Source organism: Equus caballus, chromosome 18 (assembly GCF_041296265.1).
Source record: "Equus caballus isolate H_3958 breed thoroughbred chromosome 18, TB-T2T, whole genome shotgun sequence".
Lineage (NCBI taxonomy): Eukaryota > Metazoa > Chordata > Mammalia > Perissodactyla > Equidae > Equus > Equus caballus.
In genome coordinates, this window is record NC_091701.1 from 55563530 (window position 1) to 55579949 (window position 16420).

The 16420-nt window shown below is 43.1% G+C and overlaps 1 long non-coding RNA gene across 3 annotated transcripts in view; it reads left to right on the forward strand.

Moving 5' to 3' along the window:
• The first annotated feature begins 5 nt into the window (after positions 1 to 5).
• The window catches only part of LOC111768750 (uncharacterized), a 56949-nt gene continuing 40534 nt past the window's right edge, over positions 6 to 16420 (forward strand). Inside the window, exons 1-3 of one of the 3 annotated variants that reach the window (XR_011428281.1) lie at positions 6 to 1144; positions 4006 to 4150; positions 12417 to 12570. This is a non-coding gene — a long non-coding RNA (uncharacterized lncRNA). Of the gene's footprint in view, positions 1145 to 4005; positions 4151 to 7883; positions 7947 to 12416; positions 12571 to 16420 lie in introns of all 3 variants that reach the window. The other 2 variants (XR_002801227.2, XR_002801228.2) reach the window with 2 other exon arrangements.

The following is a 16420-nucleotide window of genomic DNA, read 5'->3' on the forward strand; positions in this document are numbered from 1 at the left end:
GATTTGAGCTTAGGAAGTCCGACTCCAGAGGTCTAATTTTTCAATTGCTACCCTCTATGGGAACTTTCTATCTGGAACTTTCACATTTAAGATGCTACTAGAATGTACATATTATTTTACAGTTTATTTTAAAACTAATCATTACAAGCCATTATACATCGTCCCTCAACTCAAAGAAATATTAAAACTTTTTGCATCATGTTTCCTTTTTTAGTTCTTTTGCAAAAGAGCATGAGCAAGAACATCACTTTTCTTTTGGAATGAAATGTGTGTTTGGCGAAGGGAAGGAGTTTGGACACCCTGCATGTTTATTTCTCAGTCTTGTCACAAACATCAGTATATAGGATAAAAAACAATGCTGCCAAACACTCACCATCAGAGAATGCCTCAAGCAGAGCGATACTGGGGCAAAAAGCTAGTTGTCAATTTTGATAGAATGTAAAAGATTTTAATGCCTTTAGATCCATAAGCACCAGGAAGTGGCAAAATGGCAATCATAATAGAACAGAAAAACACAATTCTGATACGTTCCAAGATTGGTAATCGTGTCTGAAGAACTAGGAAGTGGTAAAAAAAGAGAAGAGTTTAAAAAAACACAAATTCTGAAGTGATCCAAAAGTTCTGTGTCAGATTTTATGTAATTTTGGTTTTCTTTAGTAGATAATGTATACTTAATAAACATACACATGAGTCACTAAATATTTATGATCATATATTGGTTGGACAGAAGACTAAGAAGGAAATGCATAGTTTTCAGCGTATTACTATGGTTATCCATTACCAGGAGCATGCATGGAAGCGCAATGTTACTCGTGAAGCAAAAGCAACGTGATTTTTGCCCCAGCTGGTTCTGTATCAAACAAACGCTGCTGGCAGCAGTAATAATGACGTGAACATAAAACCTTCTTTGTCTAACATTCCTGACAAATGCTTGATTGTCCAGGAGAAGCCATTTGTATTTTTCTGAAATCTTGCAGGATGCCGTGTCACTATTTTTCATGAAGAATTGTCTTTGCCGGGTGTAGGTGTTCTCTAACGCATGTCTCCAAGGGCTGATTTCTCTACAGATAATCAGCACACGGATCCTCCGAACCAGCAAAGCAGCGTTGACTCCTCAAACCAACGACACGCCTGCGGGCTCTGGGTGAGTGAGCTGTGAAATCAAGGGCGGAGGGAGGGCAAAGGCGGCCAACGGAACACGCTCAGGGGCTGCTTTCTCCCTCAGACTCAATAATACCCTTGAAGTGGTGGCTTAACATGTTGGAAACGATGTGAAACTTTAAGAGCAACAAGTCAAATACATGGCGAGGCTCCGGGGATTTGTAAACGATACGGCCCTTTCTAGTGCACATTGCCAGGTCCTCAGTTCGAATGCAGCTGTGCTCAGCCCTTCCTACAAGTTATTGCACAAGAGGGCTTCCGAGGCCGGGGGGAGCTGGGGCAGGTGCTCTTGGTTCGCTTGCAGTCAGCTGGGTCGCTGAAATCCCGGCGAGAAGGACCAGCAGTTCAGGCAGCACTCGGAGACACTCGAACTCTCCAGAACTCCCCGGGTCGGCTGACCCCTGCTGCCTGCCATCCGCCTTCTTAACGCCTACCCCGGGGTTCTGCAGGCCCATGACGTGTGTTGGGAGAAAGCCTGTCCTGTGACTGTGTGAACTACACCGACTCTGTCAGTCCAGAGGGAAATCTTTCATCCGTGAAGCCAGCTGCTGAGAATCGTGCTGGTGTATCCAGGGCTTGGCTTCCGGTTTGACTCCATGTCTCTGAAAAAGTCACGTAGCTCTGAGTTTCCTCAGGCCCCTGTCCCACCCCAAAGCACCAAGAGGACCCCAGGGTGTTACCTCCGGGAGGGTCCTGGTGCTGGCTGGCTGCAGGGAAATTTACGTAAAAGTACATCCTACGTTCCCAGAGCCTCGGAGTCTGCACACGCTATCCAGGACTGCAACTGTGTTGGGACCTAGTACGCAGGACTAGCTTCCCATGAAATAAAGAACAGTTTTTCAAAGACAGAAAAGGAATCACATTCTGGCCAGTCAGGTTAGGATTATACTATCCAAACCAGCCCTGCGTAGAGGCAGGTATCGGCTGCCTGATCCACTTGAGTTGGAAAATGGATACCCAGGACGCTCTGTTTCCATGACCTGCAACCAACTCCTCCATCCACCGAGGATCCAACGGAGATGCTGGGGGCTGACAGGCGGCGGCTGTGGCTGGGCAGAAACCTGTGGCTGGGCCCGGAATTCTGGGAGCTTGGGTTGAAGTCCTGGATCTGCCAAGAATAATCCTGGCTAGTGCCAGATCCTCTTTAGAACCTCGGTTTCCCCATCTATAAAAATGGAACCTTACAATAGGAGGGCTTCTGAGCTATGGTTTGGTTTCCAAGATGCTATTTTTAAAACATTTGAATTCTTCGTAAGACAGCAATTATCAAAATATAAATCACTGTGACTGAAACATTAACAGTAATTAAATTATATTGGTTCACAGTGAAAGAATAAAATTTGTTCGTTCTGTAGAAAACCAGGGATATGTTTATAACTTTAAAAAGCAAAAACCACAATGGCATTTAAATTAAGAATGCTTTGTAAACTGACAAAGACTGCAGAGAAAATAGCGAAAGTAGCTGTGTGAGTGGGAGAAATATGGGTGTGGCTTTTTATGTCAATTTCTTCTAACATTTTATTTATTGTGTCCCTTATTTTTTTCAACAACTAAAAACAGACTTCCAAACAGCTTTTATCTTTAAATTTGTTTTATGGAAGTAGTCACCCTGCCTTTAGAAAAACTTTATTAGGCTGCACTTACTACATTATCTAGAAAATAGGGCATTTATATGCATAAAGATCCACCTTCCCCTGCAAAACCACACAAAACAAAAAATATAGGTGTCTGATTTTGTCAGCCCCTAAAAGTACAGGAGGCAGAGACAGTAACTGTAGGAGGATGGCATGTTACTTTACCATAACACAGCAGAAACCCTAGATGAGAAGGAAAGTGCTATTTATCAACCCCCTGAGAGCTATGATTCTGTGGATTCTCATGTCTTCAGAGTTACTGGAGTTTAGATAATTCCAGCATTTGATTCTTTATCTTAGAACTTCACCTTTGGAAAGCTTTTTAGTAAAACTAAGAAGTAGAGTCTAGAAGGTAGGAGCCTGATGGGGAAAAAAGATAAGTGAGTAGAACATAAGGAATGTCTACACTCCAAATAGCAACAGAAGGCGGGGAAATGTGCAGATTCAAAGGGAATCCTGAGGGTCGAGATGCTCCTCATTTTCACACCCGTTGACTTGTTTGCAACTCTCAGCCTTGGCAACACCACATGATTTCTTTTTAGTATCTTTCCAAAAATGCCATTCCAGGTCAGGAATTCATTTGTCTGATTTCAAACTACAAATTGAATAGCAAATAAAACAGAAGTCTGGATGACAATATTTGCATTAATTATAATTGTTTTCACCTTGAAGGAGTAGCTTCCTTGCTCGCTCTGTTTCTGTCTCTCTGCTATGTATGCATGCATGTATTTATTATTAGGCACCTCTCTTTGTAGAAAACATAATCACCGCTTCTTAGCGTTAAAGTGAACCAGAATATTAGCGAGTGTGAAGGAGGCAGCATTTCTTTCTTTTTTAAAATTCAAAAGTGTTCGAAAACCAGTCTGGGTTTCTAAGGTTAATGGGAGGACAGAGAAGTATGACTAGCATTCATACCGAAACCTACCCCATTCTAGGCTCTGTGCTCTGTGCTTTAAATGTTTCATCTCATTACCCCTCATGCCAACCTCTGAGATAGATAGTGTTCCCCCCAGTATACAGATGAGGTGACTGGCTCAAGGTCGTAGAGCTCAGAGTCAAGCTACATCTGAAATGATAGCTAGGTGGAGATTTTACACTCTATGGTTTATGAGAAAACAAGTAGCTTTCTTTATTTTAAAAAATGGATATCTTGCTCTTAAGACACCACTCAGCTGCTGATGGAAGAAAAATGTGTATTTGTCAATTACAGGGAACTTGAAAGAAAATGATTTCTACTGGAAAAGACTGCTTGAAATCAGAAGAGACAACCTTACCTTAGCACGTCAGACTTATGCATGATGAAGAAAGTTACGGTCATCGCACATTTGAGCCCTAGTGTATGAATTCTGCCTTGGGTATGTGGGAGATTGTGGGTGGAAATTGTGGGCAGAACTTCCTCAACCCACTCCCCACTGCAGCCTGGCTTGCCAACCCGCCTTCCCCCGAGTCAGAGGCTCCCAAAGCACCCTGTGCTTCTCATTTGCAGAACCCATCGCCCTTCTAGTTATTCCCTTGCCATTTATCTTCCTAGCTGGGCTGGGGGCTCCTGGAATGCTGGGGTGGTCTCTCTCCTTCACCGTCCAATACCCTGCATGCAAGACCTGAGGCAAAGCTGCACGTGGAGGCCCTGGGCCTTAGTCCACCCCACTTTCTCCTCCGACCTTGCACACCCCAGCCTTACACACTCAAGCTCCATCCTCCCCCACCCCACCATAGCTAGTCCTTTGCCTCCTCCCCAGGGCCATTTGGACAGGGAATTCTGGAGTCTTGAGCATCTGCATCATGGCTTCAAAAGGGGGGAATGGGCCACAGTCAGCTCTCTAGATTGTGGGGCCCAGGGCAGGAGTAGTGGTTGCCTGGGTGTAAGGGGAATGTTGCCAACACACAAGAAACATTGTTGAATGGATGATTAACAGTTACTATGCTGAAGCGCTGCCACAGACAGATAGCATTAAGCCGGACCTCTGGGGGCCCTGAAAACGGGAGGCTAGGCAGCAGGTTCCCCTGGAAGAGAGGGCAGTCTGAGGACAGGCAATGTAGAGTCTGGATGAAACACTCACTGTAGCTTATTGTACTCTTGCTATTATTTTTCGTTACTTTTCTGTAAACTTTAAGGGCATTCGTTGCAGAGAAAGTTCCATCTACCTGGGTGTCTATTTAATAAAGAGATAATCTCAGGACTTCTCAGAAATGACTCAAACCAACAGAAGTTGGACACCCTGAGAAATAACCTGGCCCTCAAGTTCTTTCCCTGTCTGTCACCAGTCATTCCGAGATCCACATAGCATTTCTAACTCATTCTTCACAATGTATACAAAGTGTAGATTACAAACAAGATTGCAAGGCAAGGTAAATTCTGTGTTGTTTACCTGGCAGGTAAACTATGGGGTGGAGGCCAATTTGTCTTCATAAAACAAATATAAAATCCAAACAGAAATGTTTGCTATATGAAAACAAAATCATCTCTCTTACAACGGGACCAATGCTATGAGCGGTTTTGAAGTTAAAGTTCGGGAATAGCGTGAAAACGGACTGCTGGGAGAATCTTCACGGAGCAGCACAGAAAGTTCCTGGAGATGAATCAGAACTCCGTTTGTTTTCCTCAATTCTTTTATCTTAAGGATACAAGAATGATTCTGAGAGATTTAGACTGTGCCTCACTGTAAAAGGAGAAAAAGAAAAGGGGGGGTGTATGTTCAGTAGACAGGAACTCCATTAAAGAACGAATTGACAATTACTTAGAAGTCAGGAAGCCAATTTTAAAATCAATATGTTGCTTGAGAAGGATAACATGATGTAGTGTCAAAGTAGGAAGCATTATCAAAGCTACACGTACTTTGCATCGGTCCTTAAGGAGTCCTGGTCAATGCTGAGACAGCTGAGAAAGGAGATCTGAAAGCAGAGTTACAACCTGACCAAAATCTTTACACTCTACAGACCAAACCGTACAATACAGAGTGAAGCCAGAGGCAGGTGTGAGTTTCTTTTATACTCACATTTGCTTGGTTTTAATGCAACTGTAAAAGAACACCCCCATCCGTGCTCTGCCCCCATCCCTAGAATAAATAGCATAGCTACAAACAAGAACAACCACGGAATTGGGTCCCTTGCGTCCCGCTCAGATTCTTGGTGGCACTGCAAAAGGAAATTTTGAAGGTTATTAAAGGGGAAGCTGAAAACAAAGGGAGATTCAAAATAAATTGCATGAAATGAATTTTCCTCATCTCTGCTTTAGTTTGTGAGAAATTCAGCGTCATCCACCGATGTACATCATTGAAGAATAATTTCAACTTGTTCATCTGAGGGAGCAGAAATATATTTAATTTGTGGAAGAATTAGCCGTAATTTGCAGTACCGTTTTCACATTGAGGAGGTGCTCAGCAAAAGTGTACTCTGGGAGGAAGGAAAGGCAGATGGCTGGAATGGAACGATGAAGAAGGAACCAAGGTTCTCTCTTCAATGTTTGGTACAAAGCCTTTTCCCATTCGTTTTAAATTACTAAGAAAAGTAAACATTTTGGTAAATGCTTCAGAGAGATTTATAGGTGACCCTAAATGCAATCTACTTGGTGACTGACTCAATTTTAATTCCTTTGGTTCTTGGTTGCAGAAAGGGCAACATTGTTACCACTTGCCTGGTCAAAGGTTACACTTCCTGCCCTCCATCAACCCGGCTGGGACATCTGAGTGTTTTTAGATACTAGTCAGGTCACCTTCCAAAGAGAATCACTCACGCTAACCATCTGATTAAGGGGCCTCTGTAATGAATGCTGTTGCCGGGTATGCAATTAGCCGGCCTCTAGCTTTCCTGGTGTAATGAAATGCGTGTTAGATGCCCATCCGTGTGAGCAAAGGCACCTGAGAGCTTAATAGGACATTAAATAGCCATCCATCCCTTTTAAAATTTTTATTTTAACTACATTTTAATTACACTTTTTTTAAGTGTAATACAGTTTTTGTGTTCACATCTTGGGGAATTTGGAAACTCATAGTTTAGGTCATTGTTTCTCCCTCTGAAGAGGGTTCCACATATACAGCTTTAATCATCCACTTCCAATACAACATTAATGCCCGTGGCAGTGTTGTGGGCTCTCTTTCCCTAAGGTGTCCACTAACAGAGACGCCTTCCTGAGTGGTCACAAAGCCAAGCCCTGTCTTCAGTTTTTTACTTCCTGAAGACTCGTAATTCTTTCTTTTTCACACACGAGGAAACTGAAGCACAGAGAAGTTACTTGTTTAAGCCAGGGGGTGGCAGAGCCTGGATTTGGACCCAGGCAGCCTAGAAGCTGTGTACTTAATCATGACCCAGGTTGGACCAGAGCAAAATAGTGAAGCTCTCAAAAGTTCTGGGATCTCCAAAAGCCTCGTTCTGCTTCTTTGCTCAGAAGCATCCCTCTCCTGGCCCTTGGACACTAGCATGCTGACTCTAACCACGACTCCAACTCAAAGCAGAGATCTGCCATCTTAACCGACGCTCTCCTAATCTCAGCATGTGCGTCAAGGTGGCACGTCTCGCGAGTGTTCTCTTGTTAGCCTGGCCAATCCAGCCTGCATCTCCCAGCTGCAGTAATTAGTTCACGGATGGGCCCATGACCCAAGCTAGTTCCATCAGAGGTCATCTAAGTCCTTTGTTTTGAAGTCCAGAGAAAGGAGGCTGGTTTTTCCTGCTAGACTTGAACCTGGGAGGCACGAGCAGATGCCCCATCATGGACCATGTGGCTTGAAAAGGGCATCAGCAGTGGAAAGAGGGCAGAGCCCAGCCAAGAGCCAGAGAGGGCTGGGTCCTGGAGACATCCTTGGGCTCCAATCCAGCTGAGTCTGACGCTAGTTCTGCTCTGGCCTTCTCAGCTTTGGCCCCATTAATTCCCATCCTGCTGAAGCAGTTTGCATTGGACTTTCTGACACTTGCCTCAGAAAGGAGTCCTTCTGATGAAAATAAAAATGTTATCCAGTGGCAGAGAGAAGGCACTGTGAGCCTTCAAAGAAGTGGGGACAGGGTGGGTGCTGTGGGAGAGTAGGGTGAGTTGGAAGGGAATTAGTGTTGGAAAGCTACAACACTGGCATTTATTGTCTCATTTAATGCCCCCAGTGATCTTGCAAAGAAGGTGGCATTATCTCCAGTTCACAGATGAGGAAACTGAGGCACATGGAAGTAAGTAATGTCATCCATTTTACACTGTTTCTAAGTGGCTGATCTGGCTTTCAAACCTGGGCCCATCTGGCTCCAAAGGCCACAGGTGACTTTCTGCCAATCGAGGCTACTCCATAAAGTTCTGCGTAAAGTGGAGGACAAGGGGAGTGGAATTATCTAAGGTGCTCCTCATTAGACGTGCCATGACCATCTTCAAAGCACTCAACAGGTTGTCTCAATTGTTGAGTCGAGTGGTTGAGGTGGGTGGGTGGGTGTTGTGTCCAATTCTTGGAGATGGGCTCCTGTCATTAGGGTAGACAGAATTTGGGCTAAAACTTTGATTGTGGAGATTGAGAGGAAGAAGATGACTATGAAAATGTGATGCATTCAACGCAGTAGTATTTCACAACGGTCATAGAGGATGCATAGAAGACAATGCGGGCTCAACATGACTCTTGGCCTTTTTTTTGGCCTGGGATGAGTCAGACATGCCACTCTTGCTATCGTAATGAGGAAGTAGGGCACTTTGGTCAATTGGGGAAGGAAGAGGAAAATTGCTTTATTCTCCACAGTTAATTAATGATTAATTAATGATGATTTGTTGAACAACATTTTACCTGTTGTACTATGAGTACAGTTCTGTACTAGGTGCTTTCAGAATATCAAATAAAAGGACAATTTTTAAGTCAGTCAAAATGCACAGAACAATTAAATAGCAACACATGAACAAGAGAAGATAGAAATGAATGTGTATTTATGTTCAGAGTACGTCACAGATAACAGGAAGGATAATGGGTTAAGGGGCGCTGGCCAGAGGCAACTTTTTGGATCCCTTAAATTTTGAGCTAAGTTCCTAAGAGTTAACATGACCTGTAGAAGAGTGTGGGGAAGATATGTTTTGGTCAGAGCAACACAATGGCTCTGCTGAGCAAGAGAAGGCATAGCCGGGTCTCTGGTGTCAGGGTGATGGAAACTAGGGTGGGGGACCAGCCTGGTGGCGTAGTAGTTAAGTTTGTGCACTCTGCTTCAGCAGCCCAGGGTTTACCTGTTTGGACCCTGGGCACAGACTTACACATTGCTTATCTAGTCACGCTGTGGCAGCATCCCACATACAAAATAGAGGAAGACTGGCACAGGTGTTAGCTCAGCAATAATCTTCTTCAAGCAAAACAAGAGGAAGATTGGCAACAGATGTTAGCTCAGGGCCAATCTTCCTCATTAGAAAAAAAAAAACTGGGGTGGGAGCCAGGTTTACAATGTACCTATATGAACAGTCGGAAAAGCAGGCCTATCATGAGGTCGTTGATAAAGCCCTGGGATGACGTTAGGAGGACCTTGCCTAGGATGGCAACTGGGAAAATATGGAAAAGGTGAGTCTAAAGAAATGCAGATGACCTTTCTGGCTCTGTTGCCCAAGCAGACTGTGTTACATTGGGATGTGAATCAGACAGGGTCTTATTCATCTTCCCTTAGAGTCTGGCACTCGGGGGGTGTTGATACTTGTTTATTGAATGAGGGAGTGAAGGAAGGAAGGAAGGGAAGAAGGAAGGAAGGAAGGAAGCAAGGAAGTCGGCTACACTGGGAGGATGCTTCAGCAGCAGGAGCAAGATAATAGCTATTGATCAGTGGCTGGAAGCTATGGAGAGTTCAAGAAGATTCTGAATGGAGTAGAGCCATTTTTCTTTACAGCAGTGAAGAAGTTATTAACTAGATGGGAATTGTGGTTTCTTTTTGTGGTGGCGCAGGTGGAAGTTAAGCTGGAGAGGATGCATCTTTCTGACTCAATTGGACGGACTGTTTATACCGGGTCTTGAGCTTCCCCGCCAATCAATGTTGATATTTTTAAGGCTCCCTGGCTTCCTCTCTCACAGAAATAAGACACATCAAGAGCCAAATTCCAGGTGCCTTGTTCCTCATAGATATACTTGTTTTGGTATAAAGGTTATTTTGCCTGGAATTCCTAAGTATTCTTTAACTCTTCTTCCCAGCCTTAGCAGTGTTTTCTTTAACCCGCTTAGAGTCCTTTCAGACTTGCCTTCTCTTTTCAAAGGGCACTTTGCTTTTCTCCATTTTCTAATACACCTGAACAAATCGATTAAAAGCAAAAGTCATTTTTTGGTTTCCAACAGATTTTACAGGAGGTTGAATCTCTTCCTATATGCATCCTAAATCAACAGACTCTCCCTTCATCTTTCCTTGTTCCTCCCAATGCAGGAAATTGTTCTGGTAAATGGAGTCCTTCTCCCATAACGCCTGGACTGGCCACAGCCACAGGGTCCTCTGATCCTTCCCCAGGCTTATGGCTCTGTGTATGGGGCTCTGTACTGCTCCAGTGATCCCAGGAAATGAAATTCCTTTCCCAAGCTGGAGCCCCCGAACTTACCTCTTTCTTCTTGCATTACTTCATAGATAGATAATCTGCGTTAATTCCTTCAGGGTTCTTGTGCATTTAGCCCTGGCCTCTTAACTCTGCTGCTGTTCTCCACTTAAGCACCCGAGGCAAATTTCCTGAGCTCATTCCACTGCTGATCCTTATGTTCTTGCATAAAGATAGAGTTGCATTAAAGATAGAGTTTCTTTAAGTGGGATTCTTATGCACACATATTTTCTTCTGTATTCGGTTGTGGACTGTCATCCTTTTATAAGGCCAAATCCTTTCTGAGCTTTTCAAAACAAACTTTTCTTTCCATTTCTTTTAGCTCACTTTGGGAAAAGAACTCTCACAGCATTTAGGAGTGAGGATGCTTAGACTTGGGACTGAGAATGCTAGTTTTCCATTTCCCTTGTTTTTTGGGGAATAAAACAGTTTGGCACAGGAGTATTCTGAGGGCTGCCAAGAAACAGCTACTTCTATAAATCAGTCCATTAGGCCCTTAATTTCTGTGACGTTTGTCTTTCTGACTTAGTTGTAAACTTTTTGAAAGTTGGGACTGATTCTTCCTCTTTTCCTTTTCCTCCTCACTCAGAGCTAATTACCGACTGGTTCTCCATCTCTGAAGGGAGCCCTCCACCTGTGTGGCTGTCGCCCGGATTGAGGCATTTCCTAATGCCTGTGGTATAGGCTCTATGTTTGTGTGTTGAAATTAATGTCTTAAAATTAAAGCGTTCTGAGAATGAATTTATACCAATATATGGAATGTGTTGGTATGTTCACTATAATTAGGATAGTTTTGGCCACAAATATCAGAAAACCCAATTCACAGTGCTTTAAGCAATAAGTGAGGTGTTCGAAGGACATGTGCAATGCACCCTTATTTTTCTGTCCAAATTATTAATAGCACCCCTATCACTCTCGAAAGTGCCCAGATTTGAATGATAAAGTATATGGTCATCCGTATTGGTGTTCAATGACTGCCATAACAAATTACTACAAACTTAGCGTCTTAAAACAATGCAAATTTATTGCCTTACAGTATTGTAGGTTAGATGTCCACACAAGTCTCACTGGGCTGAAATCAAGGTGTCAGCAGGGCTGAGTTCCTTCTAGAGGCTCTAGGGGAGAATGCATTTCATTGCTTTTTCCCCGCTTCTAGAGGCTGCCTACATTCCTTGGATTGTGGCCCCTTCCCCCAGCAATGTCCCCCTGAGTCCTCTTCACACTACTATCTCTCTGGGCCTCACTCTGATTCCCTTTCCCACTTTTAAGGGCTGTAGTGATTACGATGGGCCCACCCAGATAATCCAGGATAACCTCCGTATTTTAAGGTCATCAGTCAATTAGTAACCTTGATTCCATCTGTAACTTTAATTCAACGTTGCACTGTAACCTAACATATTCACAGGAGCTTGGGATTAGGCCATGGACATCCTTAGGGGGCCATTATCCAGCTCACCACATCATTCTACTCATTAAGAGTGTTATTACCATAAACATCAAGAAGTCCAGAAGCAGAGCGGCTCCAGGAGGGTAAATTCACAGCTGTGCGACAGCATCATGGACCCAGGTTCTCACATCTTTCTGTTGAGCCATCTTCAGCATGCCAACTTGTCTTTTGATTTTGGGTGTGTGATGGCTGCCTCATTCTCAGGCATTGTGCAGACACAACACATCCAGCTGAAGGAACCACAGCGCACGAAGAGGCTGTTTCTTCTCATGTAATGAAAATCTTTTCAGAAGCCCCACAAGAAGATTCTTGTGCCTCATTGGCCAGGATTATGGCACACCACAGACCACCCTCGGAAACATACGGCTGAAACAGTGGAAGCCAGAGTAAGGGGAGTTTCTCAAGGGGAGGACACAGGGGGAATGGCTCCTGGGCAGGCAACTAGCAGTGTCTGTGCATTCCCAGAAAGATGGGAGCAGTGCTCGCCATTAACAAATCAGCTGCTGAGGTTGGGACGAGGGACTTTGAACCCTCAGGGCATTCTGCTGATACGCCCTAGATTCTAGTCATGAAATTCTTTGGGGTTATGAAGAGGATTATAATTTTGATTAGAGTGGTGGCTCCAGAAATCTTGAGGCATAGCAAGAGTGTTTTATGTTTTTCACAGGTGAAGGAAGTAGACCTTATGGAATAAAATGGCATGCACAGAAGGAGGGTCGGGACCATTCCCCTCACAAGTCCATCTTTTGCTTGTTCCTGAGCCTCACTGTGGCTACTTTGTTCTTTTTTACGACCCTGCCTGGAGTGGGTATGATCTTGAGGTACAAAAGCAGAACTTATCAGCATATTTTTATATTTTATAATAACCTTGCGAGTTCTCTAGGCTGTCCGTGCTTGAAGCTTCAGTAACTGTAGCAGCTAATCATCTCGTATACCTCTGTGAGATTACGCAATATTGATAGCTACAGCTGCATAATCCGGAGTAGTACATTCCAGTAAACGAACGGGCTTTATGGTCGCGTTATTATTACTGGCAGTAGGATTCTATGGTAAAGCACAAGGAGTCACAGGCAGTAAGATGCACATTGCTTCACGCCCCTGTGACAGTCTAGGTGGAATGACTCGCCAGCAGGAGTAAATGCCCACGGACTAACACACAGCAGCTCTTCAGTCCTGGGGGAAGCTGGCTGTTAATACTATAAGAAAATTGCCCCTGAGATGATTAGAATGGGGTGGGATGACCAACAGGTATTGCAGTGTCCCATCCCAGTTTTTCCACTGCTGTGGATAAGAGTGTGGTTTTCTCAGATGATTGTATGGGAAAAACTGGTTTAAAACATGAATATGCTATTTCTTTATTACACCAAATTATTATCTTCATGTAACTTATTCATTTAATCAGTAAGTATTTATTGAGGACCTACTATGTGCTGGCTACCATTCCAGCCTGTTAGGATGGGTCAGTGAACCAAACAAATATCCCTTTCCTCACGGAGCTTATATTCCCACGGTAGACTGACAATAAAAGGTAAATACAGCAAATCCGTAAATTACATGGTGTGTTAGAAGGTGATAAGTGTCCTGGGAAAAGAAAATGTTGAGCAGGTTCAAGGGGTTAGAAGTGTGAAGAGAGTGGTAGGAGAGGAGGGTTAGTGTTCACGATTTTAAATAAGGTGGTCAGAGGAGGTCTCATTGAGCAGGTGATACTCAAGCAAAAAATTGGAGGTGAGGGAGATAGCCATGCAAACAGGAGAAATATAAATCAGATTGTGTCTCTCCCCGACATCCCTGTCACATTTAAAGCCGTTCAAAGTCTTCCCATAGCTCATACAGAAGTCTAAACCTTTTAACAGGACCTCATATAAGGTTGTTTCTCCTGTCTCAAACCTTATTCATTGCTCGCTTCCCCCAGCCCTTACGTACTCCAGCCACACTGGTCGACCTTCTGTTCCTTCAAGGTCTTCTGCTGCCTGAGACCCTTTTCCCTGGAGGTTTATCAGGGCTGACTTCTGGCTCCTTCTCACCCATCTCCTCAGAGAGACCTACCTGTGCTCAGGAAGTGTAAATTGCCCAGCCCCCAGTTCCACTACCATAGCATCCTATTGATGTTTATCACAAGCTGACATTTTCTTGTTTATAAACTTGTTTCCTTATGTTTCCCATCTTTCTCTTTTAGAAAGTAAGCACCGTGCAAGGACCTTATACTTGGAAAGGGACCTTATCCATCCTATTTTTTATTTTATCTCTAAAATTTAGAGCACACAATACATGTTAAGTGAACAAATGCATGCATGCTTGAGTGTATGAGCCTTGAAGGCTTATTGGTTTGCAGCAATTTAAGACTTACGCACCTATCCCCACCATCACACTCACACATAAGACATAGCTAATGCTTTTGTATTGTTGCAGAGGAGGTGATCATGGATGGGGGAGAGTTAACCTGCACCAGTCTGCTGTCTCCTACCAAGAGACTCTGTTAGTCAGACCTGAGGTGTAGTGTGTTTACAAATAAATCAACCCAACCCTGAGACATACTGTAAGTGACTGATATGGCAGCTGTTTAATAGCGTACCTGCTCTATAGCAGGTTAAATTAGATAGTCAGATGACCATTCATTGCTATTTCAGAGGCTATCTATCATCTGTCTATTTCTCTATCATCTATCTATCTGTTTCTCTATCATCTATCTATCTATTTCTCTATCATCTGTCCATCTATCTATCATCTATCTATCTACCTCTGTCTATTTATGTATCTATCTATCCATCATATGCTGGTCCTGGTGGTCTAGTGGTTAAGATTTGGTGCTCTTGCTGCTGTGGCCCAGGTTCACTTCCAGTCAGGGAACCACACCGCCAGTCGGTCGCTTGTCATACTGTGGTGGCTGTGTGTTGCTGTGATGCTGAAAGCTATGCCACTGGTATTTCAAATACCAGCAGGGTCACCCATGGTGGACAGGTTTTGGCAGAGCTTCCAGACTAAGACAGACCAGGAAGAAGGACCTGGCCACCCACTGCCGATACAATTGGCCATGAAAACCTGATGAACAGCAGTGGAGCATTGTCTGATACAGCGCTGGAAGGTGAGAGCATGGCGCAAAAAGACCCAGCACGCTTCATCTCTGCTCTGCCCAGGGTTGCGAGGAGTCAGAATCGACTGGGTGGTACTAACAACAAATCCTTCGCCTACTATCTGTCTAGCTGTCTGCGATCTACCAACCGTCTACTATCTATTTATCTCATGTGTCTATCAGAAAATTTGAATTAGAATCTTAACCAGGCTTGGCATTGCTCTGAAGAAAATCGAGAAAAACCAGCTATCAGCACGTAGCTACAGGTGGCACCACCTGCTTATTTTCCACTCTTTTCAGGACAGCTGTTCTTGGCAATATGTTTTATTCTTCTAAAATTAGGTGATAGAAACAAAGAAAAGCAAAAGATAGGGGCTATTTCCTTGGGTTTACTTTTCTCAAGTTTCTTTAGAAACCAAATCATATGTGACTGGTCTACAGAAGGCATTCTATTAGACGAAAGTCTGTGGAGTTAAAGGATATGAATATTTTAAAGATGATCCTTTTTGTTAAAATGCTTTCCATAAAGGTTGTGTAAGGATTGCATGGATGAGTGGGTGAATAAATGGAATAAAGGTGAACGATGCACTTTATTTGAGGAGGCAGCATGTTGTAATAGAAAGCTCGAGGGCTTATGATTTCTTCCTGACATGTCTAAAACTGGAATAACTCAGGGGAATTAGCATAACCTCTGAAAAAGAATATTGCATTTTTAAAAAATGTGGAAAAGCAACTTCTATCTGTAAGTTCAAACAAGAATGGTATGCCTAATTTTTCACCTATCCATTAGCAAAGATTAAAAGTAGTAATAGTCATGGTACGGATGTTGTAAGATAAAACACCAGTCACTGCTGGTGTGAGTTGATATAACCTTCCTGGAAAGAAATTTGATAAAATGTAACAAGAGTCTTAAAAATTTCCATACCCTTTATTCCAATTATTCATCTTTTAATTGATTTTCTTGCCAAGCATGATTTGTGTATAAAGAGGTTTATTGCAATGTTTTTTGAAATAGTGAAAATCTGGCAACATCTAAATGTACATGAGTAGAATGATTAACTAAATGGTAGAATATCTATATAAGAGCATATTATGCTACCATTAAAACTTATGAATATGATGTAGTGTTAAATTAAAAATTAGGATATGAAATTATGTGTAGATTACAAATTCAGCTATGAGAAAGAAAATATACTGAAAAACTATTGGAGGAAAATACGTTAAAATATTCAGTGATTGTCTCTGGATGGTGGAATTACAGATTTTTTCCGCCTAAATACTATTTGTATCTTTCCATATCTTTCCCAATGAGCATGGCTTATTTTGATCCTCATGAAAGAAAGTTTTTTTCACTAAAATCTTTGGAGGCAGAACTAGATTCTAATTTAGGCCCTACCAAGTACTAGTTGTGCGATATTTGGTAAATTATTTAATGTCTCTGAGCCTCAATTTATCATCTGTAAAATGGGGAAGTTAACTTCCAGCTTGCAAGGGTGCTCTGATGCTTAAACAAGATCCCGTATTTAAAGAGCTAAGCAAAATTGCTGGCACGTGGGGGCTGGCCCCGTGGCCGAGTGGTTAAGTTCGCGCGCTCCGCTGCA